Genomic DNA, 14,527 nt, shown 5'->3' with positions numbered 1-14,527 from the left:
ATTTAGATTATACCGACCCAACTGGTTAAAATATGACTGCTGCTAGAACAGCTTACAAAGGCCCTCAAGCACCTGTACCGTTGAACTGCCCTTTCGTGGCAAAAAATTAATGTCTTTGTCAGGTGCTGTAAAGGAGAACCCTAATAGGGTGTTCGCACTGCGGATACCGAAGCATTAGGGGGCGAGGAACCGCTCCTTCGCGGCAGTACGTGATGGGTTTTGTGTGCGGAAGCGTAGTTCCCGCGACATAGCGCCTCGCCTGTTCACAGCCCGCGACGGGGCGATTTACCGGCGGCCATGCGCGGAGGACGCGCATCAGCCCGGCAACACATTAGCGCAGATCACGAGTTAGCAGCGGTCACTATAGCGGCGAGCCTCATAACACGTGAGCGGACAGCCAGATTCGGAATTCCAACTCGCGAACAACTCCCCAAGCCGCCAGTTGCGGCTGCCAGGCGATGCGGAACGGAACGACGGAGCCACTGCGACACGGCGAGAAGAACAGGCCTGTCGGCGTTTGTATTCAGTCGTGGTGCACTGTCGAGGGCGCAGTTTGCTTAGGGCGAAAACAATCGACGCCCAGACTAAGTGGTAATGCCTCGGTAGCATGCTGATGAGTATCGATTTTCAGGTCCCACCGGTACGTGTACTACCAGTGTCTGCCGTTGACGCCCACAGATACCGAACTGGTACGCTGTCTGCGCTAGATAAGATCGAAGACTTCGCGGAGACCTCTGCCAGCAACCCCCCTCGCGTTACCGTACGCAGATTTGCATTTTTGCGTTTTGAAAGTTGCGAACATCCACCAGCTTAGTTATGTTAACTGCTTTAGAAAGGCCTGCTTTAACTCTGTTTAGTAAAACTCCTGCTTGTACTTATGCTCCCACACCGTTTCCAATATATCGTGCGCGCTTTCGGTCGTATTCTGCATACTCGTGACAGCTACGAACGCTGGTCCACTTACTAGAAAGGCATCGGCAGGCAAGAAATGTAAGCCTGACCTGAAAGAAGCACTAGACAGGCAGCGACCATGCACAGTTTCACGGATATCTTATATGGCGCAGGAATGGACACGCCGCGGTTATACTGTAGGAGGAGGGCCGCTCTGTCATGTGCTATATATCCTTTCTTTCTGCCATGATCGTCATGTTTAATCACTCATTTCACCCTCATTCCTCGGTGCAGACTATATCGGGTTGCCATGCTGGCACCGCCACATGTCTGGAGCGACAGTATGCGGACGATATTGGGGGTGCGAACCGTGCCTATGACAGCCTCCATATCCAGCAAAACATTTTAATACCTGAGCGCTTCTCTGCGGCTGGTATGAATTTGCGCAGCGCAGCGCGCAGCTCTGGTAGCAGCCTTCACGTCACGGTGCTGACAGAGCCAACCTGTCGGTGCAGTCGTGTGTCACTCACCATCGTACTAGCAAAACACGCTTACATCATTGCCTAGCGTGTCAGCGTCGACTCTTTATTGGAGAAAAGGAGAGGGCCACCGAGCCGGCGTTCGTTTGGTCACCAAGACCGCGCAGGAGCGCGCTGTCTAAATATAGCCTTTCGCAGATGGGACAGCATTTTCTTTCCCGGTTGGAACATTCCCTACGCCTTCCTGCTCGTAAAATACGCCATCTGTGCGGTTATTAAAAGTTATACAAGTTAGTCAAAAGTGTGCAGATGTGTATTTTATATGTATTTTATTTGGAGAAAGGTCGGCGCTCGTTATTTGAGAAAGGCACGACGGGAGCACCCGCAGAAATGAACAAAGCTATTTCGTAGGCTAAGTAGCCGGTGTACATTACATTAACTTAACTTTATTTATTTATATTTTATTAATAAATTAAGTTAATTAAATCCTGGGGTTTTACGTGCTAAAACCACGGCATATGTTTATTCAGCACGCCGTAGTGGTTGACTCCGGATTAGTATTGATCTGGGCTAGGAAACAGCGCGTAAGACGAGGACTATGAAAGATCACCAACACATGCGCTATATAGATATGTATTATTTCTATGTACATATACAACGTGTTCTATATTTTGCCTCGTTGCAATAAAGACAACGTTGTTAGCCAGCGCATGTGTTATTGATCTTTCATTGTCTTCGTCCTACGCGATATTTCCAAGTCCAAATGCAACACCAACTAGCCCAATGACGTCGATCCCTTATTATTGATCCCCTGGGGTTCTTTATCGTGCACTTAACTATAAGTACACGAGCGCTATTTTTCACGCTTCCCCCCCCCCTTTCCCCCATCGAAATGTGGCCGCCGTGGCCGGGAACGAACCCGCGACATCGATTTCAGCAGCACAACGGCAGAGCCACAATTATCTAGAAAACAAGGCAAAGCTCAAGTGCGAAACGAATCCGAAAAACGCAAGTAAAGCTCTACGCAAAAACAGAATGATAAAATAAAAGAACACGATAAACTGTGTACTAACAGTAGTGGTGGCACGCTATCGCCGTAGCCGCTGGTTTTTCACGAAAAGTTATTTGCTGTCCGGATTTCTTGCATAACAAGCTGTACTACACGTGCCGGAGAATTCCAGAAGCATTACCGAAATTTCAGAAACAGTAGTATGTAGAAAGTGTACCAAGATGGCGTTTCCAGCTAGACGGTCAATGTTTAAGTTGATCTTAAATAACAACGCGGTCAACAAACGCAGTATGGTAGAGCGTGTGCTGTTCTGCTGTGTCTTCTATTTTATTTTTTTGTTTCAGCTTTCTACAACCCGGTTTCTATCACTGCGCATCAAGAAACCTTACTGAGTATAACGGGCGTCCAAGCAAGGCAAGTTGCGCCAACTTGCCCTCACTGCACTAAGCCTCTTAAGCAAGCGTTTAAGAAAAAAATTAATGTAATAAACACACAAACATACATGGTAGGTCTAACTGTCAAAAATGAAACAAATGACCGTCCACTGAAAGCTGTTCTTGTTTCAGCGGCAACGGAGTAAAAGTACAAGTATAGAAACGCAAGTTGCACGGGACGCTTGCGCCTGACAGGAAGAAAAACTCGCAAAGCGTGGGTGAACACCACCTGGCACGCGCCCACGACCCATTTGTGTCACTGAACGCACTGTGCGAAATCAAGTATAAAGCGAGAATGAAATGCCAAAGCACTACGCCGCCGCTGAGTTGCCCGTTTCCTGGCGTCAACGGCTGCGCCGCCTGTCAGGCACCACTGATGGCCGCGCGTGCTCCCGCTGGGGCGGCTCGCCACCCCCCCTCGTCCCTTCCCCTTCTCCGCGTCCATAAAACAACGCTTAGCAGCCGCCTTTGCGCCTTTGGGCGACGCGTACATAACCCAGATGCTCTTGCTCAACTCACGGAAGAGAGAGGAAACCGCAAGAGGGCAGGAACCTGGGCGTAGAAGCGGCGGAATGGCGAAGAGTGCTATAAAGAGGCTCTAGATGCAGACATCGCGAACGGGTGAGGAAAAGGCTTTCCGACTCGGTGAAGTCGGTGCGACTTGAAAGTCTTTCTGGGTAGTTGGTGGAGCTGGTTGTAGACCATGCTTGCTACAACGACAGGCATTGTTTCAAAAGCGAAATCTTCTTCCGAAGTGTAAATTTTATCTATATTATATTTTGCAGCGCCCTCAACCGTGCTTCGTGCGAAAGAACCATGCGCGCGGACGGTGGCGAGATGAGCGGCCGCATCTCTAGACATCGGCTTCAGAGTGCGTCAGCATCTTTGGCGGTGGCACTCGGAAAGGAAGGGCCGTCGCCCCTGATAAGCGATAGGCTCTACGCACGGTTGAGATCGAGTGCTGCAATATGATATCGCACGAGCGCAGTCGCGTGCTTTTACTTCATATTTCGCGGCCTTTCTCTAAACGCCGAAACAATTGCCACGCAGCATGTAGTACGTTGCCACAAAAAATTGGATCGGTCGTTTTTGAACCTCCTCTACGACGCCACAAAACGCACTTGGCTCTAAAGTGAATACTAAAGAATTTGCATAATTCATCGTAGTTAATGAGCTAATTAAGCTAAATATAAAGATACTGTCAGAAGCGCCACATGACGGCAAAGCATATGCGGTTGGTTTCATAGAGCTGCATGCGGTTAACCCCCTTTTTTAAATCCTTAGTTCAAGTTACGTGAAGCATCCTGTATACATATTTCCCAGACAGCAATTCTCCTGAGCATGCGCTGACCACATGGGCAATAAGCCACCGACACCTTAGCTTTCGCCCTACGGTGATCACGGCCGTAACGGTGGGCGACAGAGCAACACTAGGGTCGCCTTGGTTTGGATATGAGGCGAGTTTTCAGTTTCCATCGACGGGTTTTACTTGTAGTTAGGCGGTTTAATCAAAAGTACTGCAGGCGATGATTCGTCCCCATGCATAGGAAAGCGTGCTCAGAATAAACGGAACCACTCTTGTATTTTACAGAAAACTGTCCGGCCACGGCCGCGTTGAAATGCGACCCGTTCGAAAGCCGCCGTGTTCTGGCAGATGACACAAGCGAATGCACTGCGATTGTTTGGTCGGAGTGGTACCTGCGCTTCAGATAGAGTGCAGTACGTTCTAAAGCACAAATGACGGAGGCTTGCGTGCTCACATTATAAAGGGATTTACCCGGCGGGCGACGACTGCTTACCGATTTTTGTTGACGACTCTGGCTGTGGCAGTGGTAAGGCTACACTTTAATTAGTGGAATGTTTTGATTCCATTGCGGTCTTGCTGTCCCGGGATGCTCGCACCTTCATTACAAATGCCTGAGCGCTGAGTGGCCTCAGTCGAGGCTGGCCAGAAAAGTGTAAGTAAGCGCTGACGAAAACACACTTCAAGCACTTCTGAGTAGTCTTATCTGCCTAAGAAAACGCAATCGATCTTTCGCAGCGCATTTGACAAGGACACGCACAGATAAGGGCACACAGAGCGCTCTGTGCGTCCTTTTATGTCGTCCTTTTGTAATTTGCTGGGAAACATCGATTACGGAGCAGTAACTAGCCCAATATCGAATTCGCATGTGGCGGCCGCATTTTTGTAGAATTCTTTTGTTAAAACGGTACGCCCCCTCCCTTTTGTCACTTAACGTCCATCGCAGTCACCGACAGCCTGTTCAATCGATCGCTGTGCGCGAAGCACAGCGATCGTCAAGTGGTATTTTTTTTCGCACACTTTAAAGAAAAGCTGAAAAAATTAAGAAATAGTACTTATTTTAGCATAGATGAAGTAATATGATGTTTCCGAACAAGCGCCAGAACTTTTGCATTGAAGATTTTTCGCTAGAGTAAGCATTTAAAAGTTAATTAAATAATCTTCATTAATTATGCAGCTTGGCGGATTAGAAAAAAAGATCATGATGTGCTTCATATGGTTCATAACAATACTGCGCTAATTCGACAAGCATAGGGCCTGTATTTTTTTTATATATTTGGCCCAAGTTAGCTGAAACACCCTTCAGATATAGGTCCCAGCTATCATGCCTGGTGTTCTTAAAAAGTAAGAGCCCTTCTGCTCGAAGATAACCAAGTGCATATTGTTCACAGTCGAGCAGAGTAGCCACCAGCATATTTTTCTGTGTGTTGGTGCCACTCAATTTAATTATTAACTGCAATTAGCTATCTTTTAATTATTGTTCTGAATGCCGTGTTGTGAGTAAATAATTTGTAGGAAACTTAAAGAAACATAATGCCGGCATGCTTTTAGTCAGGTACTTTTCGCGCGTTTATTTTTTTTTCGGCCGATAAAGTAAGCCCGCACCGCTTGACTAACCGTCCACTCGGGTCAAAAAGTAGCGCCCCAAACCAAGCGAACACCAACAGGTAATGAGTGGTCAGGCCTTACACGGGTCTGTTTACGGATGACGTCAGCCTTGAAGCTCGTGCTGCGCTGCAAGCCACGCCAGCCTCTAATTAATCAACTCACGCGTTAGCTGACTAAGCGTCCTGGCAGTTTTCGGAAATCTTCTAAGAGAGCACTGTTCTCGCTTGGAGCTGTGGGAGAAACCACTCTTCCGACTTTGACGTGTGTGCTCGTCGGCCGCACGAGACGGCTTCTACACGCGCGAATGATAAATGCGTCGAGCGTGACGCTGTAGGGTACGACGCCTATCTTGGCACGTGTACTGTGCTCACGTGCAGACGGATTAATTAACTCCGGAACGAAATGTGCTTCGAGAATATGCTCACTGGAGACAAAGGCCTACATCCGTAGTGAGAAGATTTAGACAATTGAACTTGCATAAACCAATTCTTCGGGCCGCAAACATGGTAACGCCAAACAACACCTTTAACCAATTTGTAGTGCTGTTCTAGCAGATAGCATACCCGGTCTGAGAAGGGGGGAAGGGGGGGAGGATACTGGTCCTTGACGTTAGCCTCTACAAACTACAAGAGCATGCCGGAAAATCGTTTGCAGATTTGCTGCAACAATGTGTTCTTTCACCTCGTAACGCTCTCATTTTACAGTCATTCAACTATAGAAATTAACAAGCGCGCCGTCTCTCCGAAGAATTATTTCACATTTTACATCGGTGGCGCGATCCTATAGACGCAGCCCAACGGATCTTTATTTTTTTCACAGGAACGGAGAGCTGTTTAAAAGATCAAAGTGAATGAATGCTTGCGAAACGCATTTTTATACTCACTGAGCGTCCGAGTCAAGAGAAAGAGATACGCAAGCTAAGCTTAAAAATAATAATCATAAATAAAGGGACGCAATTACAGAACGTCGCGTATGGCTCTTCTTACCTAAAAATGTCACACGTAACTACAAGAGGCTAATTTTTGAAACAGTTATTTTCACCATTTAGGTGTTGAATATTGCACTCAATTGCACTAACTAACGGATGTTTGTGTATTTTGCTTTTTATAAACACTAGGCAAGTGCAACCTGACAGAGAATAAATTTACTCGCTATTGCATTTGGGCCCCGAACCATCAGAATCCATGCAAATCAATTGTCTCTGCGCCTATCGAACTTGTCAGCACTCTCAGTGCCCTAAATATTTGGCTAGTGCAGAGGCCTTAAGCTGAAGCAATAACAAAGTCGATATATTTCGTCGGAAATGAATCTTCAGGCAATATATTCTCCAAGAACAGAAAAACACCGAGCTTATCATTCTTTCGGTGATTGCTATAGCCCAGTTCTCTTTTATTCTCTCTCTCTCTCTCTCTCTCTCTCTCTCTCCCTACATCGTGTTTTCCACCGCGCCATCCTCACGGTTGTTTCTATATTTTGCGCTATGATATCTCCGGCTCCGCTCAGCTCAGCACTTCTAATCAAAGAGAGTGGGGTCGAGCGTTTTTCAAGTCGGTAACTCACGACGGATGAGGCTGGGTGCCATAAAATATTCACAGCGTATACACAAAGGCACTTACACCATTGCGCCGACTTCGGCTCAACGCACACGAATCTTTACAACAATTTCTCGAATGATCGTGCGGAAGGGGGGAGCTTAAAGACAAGCCATCAAACCGCTGCTTGGGTACGGTCTTCTAAGCACCACTCGGACGTTCTTTTTCCTTGCCGTCGGGAGCAGCCGAAACCCTCAGCCGTTGGACGTTGCCTTTCTCTGTCGGACCGTTTGCAAACGTTGTAAATATACGACGGGGTGTTAAACTTAATTTTCAATATCATCGAATATGTTGCAACTAGTGCGGTAAAAGGAAAAAGAAAGGAATCCAGTAGGCCAGGCGTATATAGAGCGGTAGCTGGCATTATAGGGATCAGCGCTGGCAAGGAGGCCGGCACTACGACAGTTAGTGTGTGTAATTGAAATATGCCAACAGTGCCCGGTATATGGAGCCCACGACAATGGCATGCCTCTGGCCACAAGCTGGACACGTGTGCCTAAATATGAGCGGTGAACTTGCCAACACGGAAATTGCAGCAAGTGCTACTGAAAACTGTTTCCTCCTCTAGCCAGACCGTGTGTTCGGCGCTGTTGGCGCGTGAAGTTTCAGCGCTGGTTGCCCATAACAGCAACGACCAGAAGATTACTAGACTGAGGACGAAGATATAACGACGACGAAGGTACAGCGATAATGGCGGCTACAGTGCGACGATTACCATGCGGCGAAGATGACGATGACGGTGGCACGACGGTGATGACTGACAAAGGTGACTGTATGACGACAGACTAAGACGAAACTACGAAAATGACTATGAAAACAGTGGGCAACGTCGGAAACGGGCGCCATTACGACAACGAAGACGATATTTCGATGATACGATGACGGCATGACGAAAACGATGGCCTAGCTTACCATGCTTATATACATCTAAATGAAGAAAGAAATTGACGACAACCGTCCGACGATAAAAACTGTGCGGCTCGGCAAATACAGTTCGCAAAGACACATCTGTAGTTCTCTATTCTGGCGACTACTTCTGCAAAGATATAAGAAGCGTGGCGACAAACATGATGCTGATTGTTGCGGCAGACCCCACAAAATTTGGCTAAGGTACCCTAACTGATTTGATTGAAGTACCAGCGAGCTGTATTTGTAAAATGGGCGAACTCTCTTTGTTCAGGAAAAGCTCGCGTCGCGGTATGGAAGCCTTCTCTCGATATCATATTAAACTAATGTGCTACAAGGGCGTGGGAAAGGCAGCGAGCACATACTTTGCGTATAGTCCAGTATACTGCAACGTGTCTGATAGACGAGCACAAAGCGCACATGTGACAAGCTGCGCTGAGGTGACGGAGCACAGGCCGCATCTTCCTCTCCAACCAACGCAGTCAGCAATTACCGTAAACCAGACAAAGTGCGTGTCAGAAATCAATTATCGTTTAACGCTGGAAAATCCATTAAACGTTTCACTCGCTTGGCGATGTCTCTCGCACCGGTGGGGATACATGCATTTTGATATGCTGTAGACGAGGCCTCGCAACAGGACGCCTCGAAAGGGGACATCAGGAACTTGCTGCTGCTAAAATAATGCGTATGCGGTATCCCTACTTGTGAGGCAGCACCTTGTTTCAGCAGCAGCAAGGGGGTCAGCATTGCGAATCTACGCATAAATGGACAAAGGCAGCGTGGTTAGAAAATTTACTCTCTTAGAATAATATATTATTGGATTTCCTTGCCAGAACAAAGTGAATGTCTTCTCTGCCTTAAAGTCTTCAAACCACCCGTCGGATGTTCTTTTTCCTTGTCGTTGGGAGCAGCCGAAGTCCTTAGTCGTCAGACGTTCCGTTCCTCTGTCGGACCAGAGGTTCTAATGACTTAAAGTAGCACTGCGTGCTTGCCCAAGTGTCACAGCTTGACAGGTTTGACTACTTCCTTGGCATGCGTCTGTCGCCGGAAGGAATGGTGATGATCTAGGTGCTAGGCGCGCTACTTTCTTCCTCACAGTTAATACAAATCTGTACACCGCCACTACCCCAGATCGAAAAGTCATCCTTCCTTGCCAGTACCTGCCGAGGACGGAGGACAATCGGTGACATCGAACGTCAAATTATTGACTCGGCCTGTCGAGTGAATTTACGTTGATGCATTGTATCTTATAATGCGTATTACAAAGCAGCTATCTTTCGGTGTGGAAGAAGAAGGGGAAGAAGAAGGAGATCAAGGCAAAAAGTCAATATCGTACTCTGGAAGACCACCTTGCACACATGGATACAAACACCATTATAACAGCTGATGCTTCCGTCTGTGAATAAAAGGCAGGTGTGGGCATTGTATCACCACATCTAAATTGGTCTTTTTAGATTCAGCTACCTGACTTCACGCCTATCTTTCAGGCGGAATTATTGGCAATTGCATTAGCTTTACGCAAATTACCACCATATCTGTCATCAGCCATAATCTGAACTGATTGCCTGTCTGTCTGTTCTTCACTAACCACACCCAAATTAATTTGTCAGATTCATTACAAACTTCCTGTTCTCTTCTCCCAAGACCCTTACGTCTCGTTCGTTTAGTGTGGGTGCCAGGCCACAAAGGTCTAGCCTTAAACGAATACGCAGATACAGTCGCAGTAGCATCCCACGATGGTCCTATAATCCCCATTTTACCTTCGTCAGCTTTCATCGCTGCGGCGCGATTCAGAAAATATACTACTACAAATAAGTTCAGGCAATTATCATTGGCAACATCTGATTTCCCGCATCTAAGTTTTCCTTGGAACAACAAATGGTGCTCCTCTAGAAAAATTGAAGTAACGATTACAAGACTACGGTGCCGAGTCCGCCCACTGAACCTTTACCTTCACAGGTCTGGTCTGGCTATATAGCCCTTGTGCCCTATTGCTATAAGAGTGAATCTCTGGAACCCTTCTTTTTGACATGCCACCCTTTTATTATTCAATAGAAAAGATTTTTAGAAGAACCCTTCCAAAAGCTTGGCTTGAATTTGACTCTTCTTGTAACTCTTTTCTTCGGGGCTACCGTACTGGGTTACAGCCACAGGAACGTTTGTGAAGCCCTCTTGTCTTTTCTGCTTGAGGCAAAACTAATTTCATGTTAGAGTTCTTCTAAATACAGATAATGTTCACAAAGTTCAAGAAATATCTAGATAATTGATTATTCATACCTGTAACGGTAGCCACTTTAAATCTCATTTGTAAGAAACTCATTTCATTTCGCCCTAATGTATAAAAAAAATGCTAAAAGTTCCTTCACCGTCCGATTCATAGCAGGTCCCCCAGATTGGATTGCGCCATTTCACTAGTGAACAAGAACAAATCCATTTTGAAGGAACAACAACAACCCAGATCATGGGTTCTCACATATAGGCTATCTACATTTACATCATGACTATAGCGATGCGAGAAGAGCACAAACGAACAAAATAACGTGTTGGCATGTTAAGCAGCATTCTACCAAGCCCAAAAACAAAGCCCGAACACAGCTGCGGTAGGTTGGAGCATCTAGTTCAGCGTCTCTCCACAACAACAAGACCACACGTGTTTTCTGGTACGCAGCTCGTGATCGTGAATCTCACTGCCGCGTTGCTCTTCCTCGTCGTACTGTGCGGCGTACTGTGTACGATCGTAGCCGAACCTTCTCAGCTGGAAGACCTGTGGCAGAGTATCAGGAACAAGTCCTCTTTATTCATCTTCTCCATGCACTTCGGCATACTCACCTTGATGCTCATCATCGTGTGAGCGTGCGGCCTGGTTGGGGCGATACGGGAAGCCACAGCCTTACTCTCCGCCTACTAGATTCTGTTGGACGCTCTGATCCTCGTCAGCGGCGTGGTCATCTTTATGAGCATTCTGGCACTGTCTGCGGTACTTAGGCACGTCAAGAGCAGCTCGTACGTCGAGTTCATGATGGACTACCGGTAAATGGGACCCTCCTAACGCTTTAGTGACTCCCTACAGAAGTCCATGCACTGCTGTGGCTTCTTGCAGAAGAGCTTCCACGATTGGAACGACAACGGGTACTTCCGTTGTGCCCAGGACAACCCGAGTGCCGAGCGGTGCGGCGTCCCGTTTTCCTGCTGTCGAAGCCATGTCGGTGGTAGTACGAACGATTCCGCACCAACGTCGTCGTCGAGATTCTGCAGCAAGGGTGTCCTGGCCTTGAGCGACGCCGAGGACTGGGAGTGTGTGTACACGCGCAGCTGCACCGACGCCGCTCTGCCGTACATCCATGAGAACACGGCATCAATGGCATTCGGCGCGTTGCTGCGCAACGAGTTTCTTTTTCTATGGATCTAATCACGGACATGCTTCGGGATTAGATCGACACTGTGACAGCCATCTACGAGGCGTACTATGACGCCGTAGCCGAAGGCCGAGAGGCCACGATGAGGTCTGACCTTCTAAACGTGCCTGAGAAGCCGCCGGAGAAGCCTCTCGTTTAACCACCCGGCTCCTCCGGCTTTGACCAGGTGGTATGTAGACGCGTTCAAGAACGTTGTAGAGCAGGCAATACGAACACGGACCCGACAGTGTCAGTGTCACTTCAACCAATCGAAACCAACGGTATTGTCCTCGGTGGTTCATTAGCTGAAGTTTGCATTCTGTTGCTGTACTTCCTTTAACGATGATAAGAAGTTGCTCCAATTGGACCATGGTGTTATGCATGTCTTATTTTGTTTAGACAATTCTCATTCGATTTGACCTTGCATGGTAGCAGCTATGAGGTTATTTGCACCCATGGAAGGTGTTCACACCATGGGGACTAATATGTAAACAGCCGAAATTTCTGTACACCATGTATTTGTAAACTTTGAAACCTTGAATGTGTTTTAGAGTTGACTGCATAGCAGCGTGATTTTTTGTTGTCCTTTCAAAACGAGCGTGGGAATTGTAGATATTACGCATTTAGTATCGGCCTTCATTGTAAACCTATCTTAAAGTGTTCATGTTTCGCACACTCACCAATAATAAGCAAGTAAAATCGTCAAAAGCCCGTATCGTGATGCGAACATCAGTGGATTGCAAACACGATTACCATTGATTGTTAGGAATTTAACATTAGGCGAAGTTCTCGTAAATAAAAAAAAAATGCAGCATACTATTCTTGTGAGCATCATCATGGTCCTGAAAGTACTGTTATTATTCCTTAAATTGTATTTGCAAGCACTACAGGACCGCTACAGGAGCACTACAGAACCCAGACAGAATAGTCTTGCAGATTTCATTCACCAGGATGAGATTTGACGATTCAAATACCAGATAAGAGGCGCTCTTCATGAGGCAACGTGAAATCACGATTGCCAACCACCCCGCGGTGCGTCAGTCGGTGCCTCAGTTTGGTACTCTAAGCGTCCCCGTAATACGGAGGTAGCAAGTAGTAGCCAAGAAAGTATCCTCAAAAATGTACGCGCTTCTGGCTGCTGCTCATCACCGGATGTAGTCATTACCATTACTCAGTATACCAATGGCTAGCTGTCCCAATGTCAAAGTTTCTTTGTTTACCTGCCTGTAATCTAAAGAACTGCAACGCGTCTCATTGGCCCATAACACTATTGTTTTTCTTCGGAATACATGTCTCGAAGCTAGGGACCACTGAAGCCACCTTTCCATTAGCCTTTCCATTGGCTATCTTCTCACGTTACTGGAAACAGAAACTAACAAAAACCAAGTTTGTTTGTTTGATTGTTTGTTTGTTTGTTTGTTTGTTTGTTTGTTTGTTTGTTTGTTTGCTATAAAGCGGAGCGAAAAAGTTAGCGACGTGCGTAGCTCTTGTGTGAACTCGAAACAGCTACAGCTTCTAGCAATATTTTTATGAGCACAGCAAAGCTTATCTTCAGGCAATGAAATAATAGCAAGGCCCAAAACTTTATCGAAATATATTCGCAGAAATTCACAGAATTATAACCACAATGGCCAAAAGAAATTAAGAGCCTTTGGATGTCAATTTAGCGATCAACATACACAGGGCTACATGTATAACGCAAGTCTTTCGGCCCGCCGCCTGCGCCGCCAAGAGAGGTCAAATCGCCACAACACTATTGTAACATGAGGGCTGGAAAAAAAGAAAACTACCACTTCCGAGTCTGGAGGCAAGTGTGGCCATAGTACCCTTCTTGTTACACCATGAAAGCGTCTATTTCCTGCTTCTGTGCTCATAATCAATGCCGGTGTTCAGACTTAATCAGGCATATTCAGCATGAGATACTTTATCGTCTCTTTGTGTTTTAGTTTAGAGGAGGCGTGTACGAACCAGCAACAGCAACTGTGAGTTCAAATGGAAACGAAACGAAAGTCAATGTAAATAAAGGGGCAGTCGACAAGATTCAAGGGAAGTTCATCAAACGTCAACGCGAAAACAGACGTTTGCCTAATGGTGAAGACAAACGAAGTTGTGCTCGAAGACAAACGGGCTTGCGGTTATTTTCTTTATTCTCATTAAAGTTATTTCTTTCTACGTCTCCTCCATTCCTCACTGGGGATCGAACCGGTGCCATTGCGGCAAGATGTCGCTGAAAGCTATCCAGGCCGTGCTTCGCATACGGAAATATGGCCTTTAAAATGTAAGGATATAAGCATTACATTATTTCGGCATAGTTGTAAGCCCCATGAAATGCCTCGTTCCTTATTTCTTCAAAACGCGGTCAGCATTCGTTTTATATTGCGCGCTCCCTACTTGACGCGATGAGTGCAATGCTCGTGCGCGTAAACATATCACAGCAACACTGAACACGCAGGAAAAAATCCACGTACACCACAGCAGGCCTTGTACGAGGCGACATACGCATAGCTTAGCACCTAGTCTCAGTTGGTGCGGGGAGCTGGAGGTGCCGCAAGCAGAACTGATACTGAAGGATGTGTCCACCGAAATAATATGCCCCCTTCAAGTTGTTGAATTAAATTGAATTCTGGGGTTTTACGTGCCAAAACCACGATTTGATTACGAGGCACGCCGTAGTGGGGTACTCCAGATTAACTTTGATCATCAGGGGATCTTTAACGTGCCGCAATGCACGGGACACTGGCATTTTTTTTTTTCATTTCGCCCTCATCGAAATGCGGCCGCCGCGGCCAGAATTTGATCCCGCGTCATCGTGCTTAGCAGCGCAACACCACAGCCGCTAGATGTAGATGTAGAGCCTAGACGTTAGTAGCACATGCCCACTCTGGGGATTGCCCAAGAACAAGGTATTTC

The sequence above is a fragment of the Dermacentor variabilis genome, chromosome 5 (assembly GCF_050947875.1).
Source record: "Dermacentor variabilis isolate Ectoservices chromosome 5, ASM5094787v1, whole genome shotgun sequence".
Taxonomy (NCBI): Eukaryota; Metazoa; Arthropoda; class Arachnida; order Ixodida; family Ixodidae; genus Dermacentor; species Dermacentor variabilis.
The sequence above is the reverse complement of the archived record's forward strand: the minus strand, read 5'-3'. Positions refer to the sequence as shown.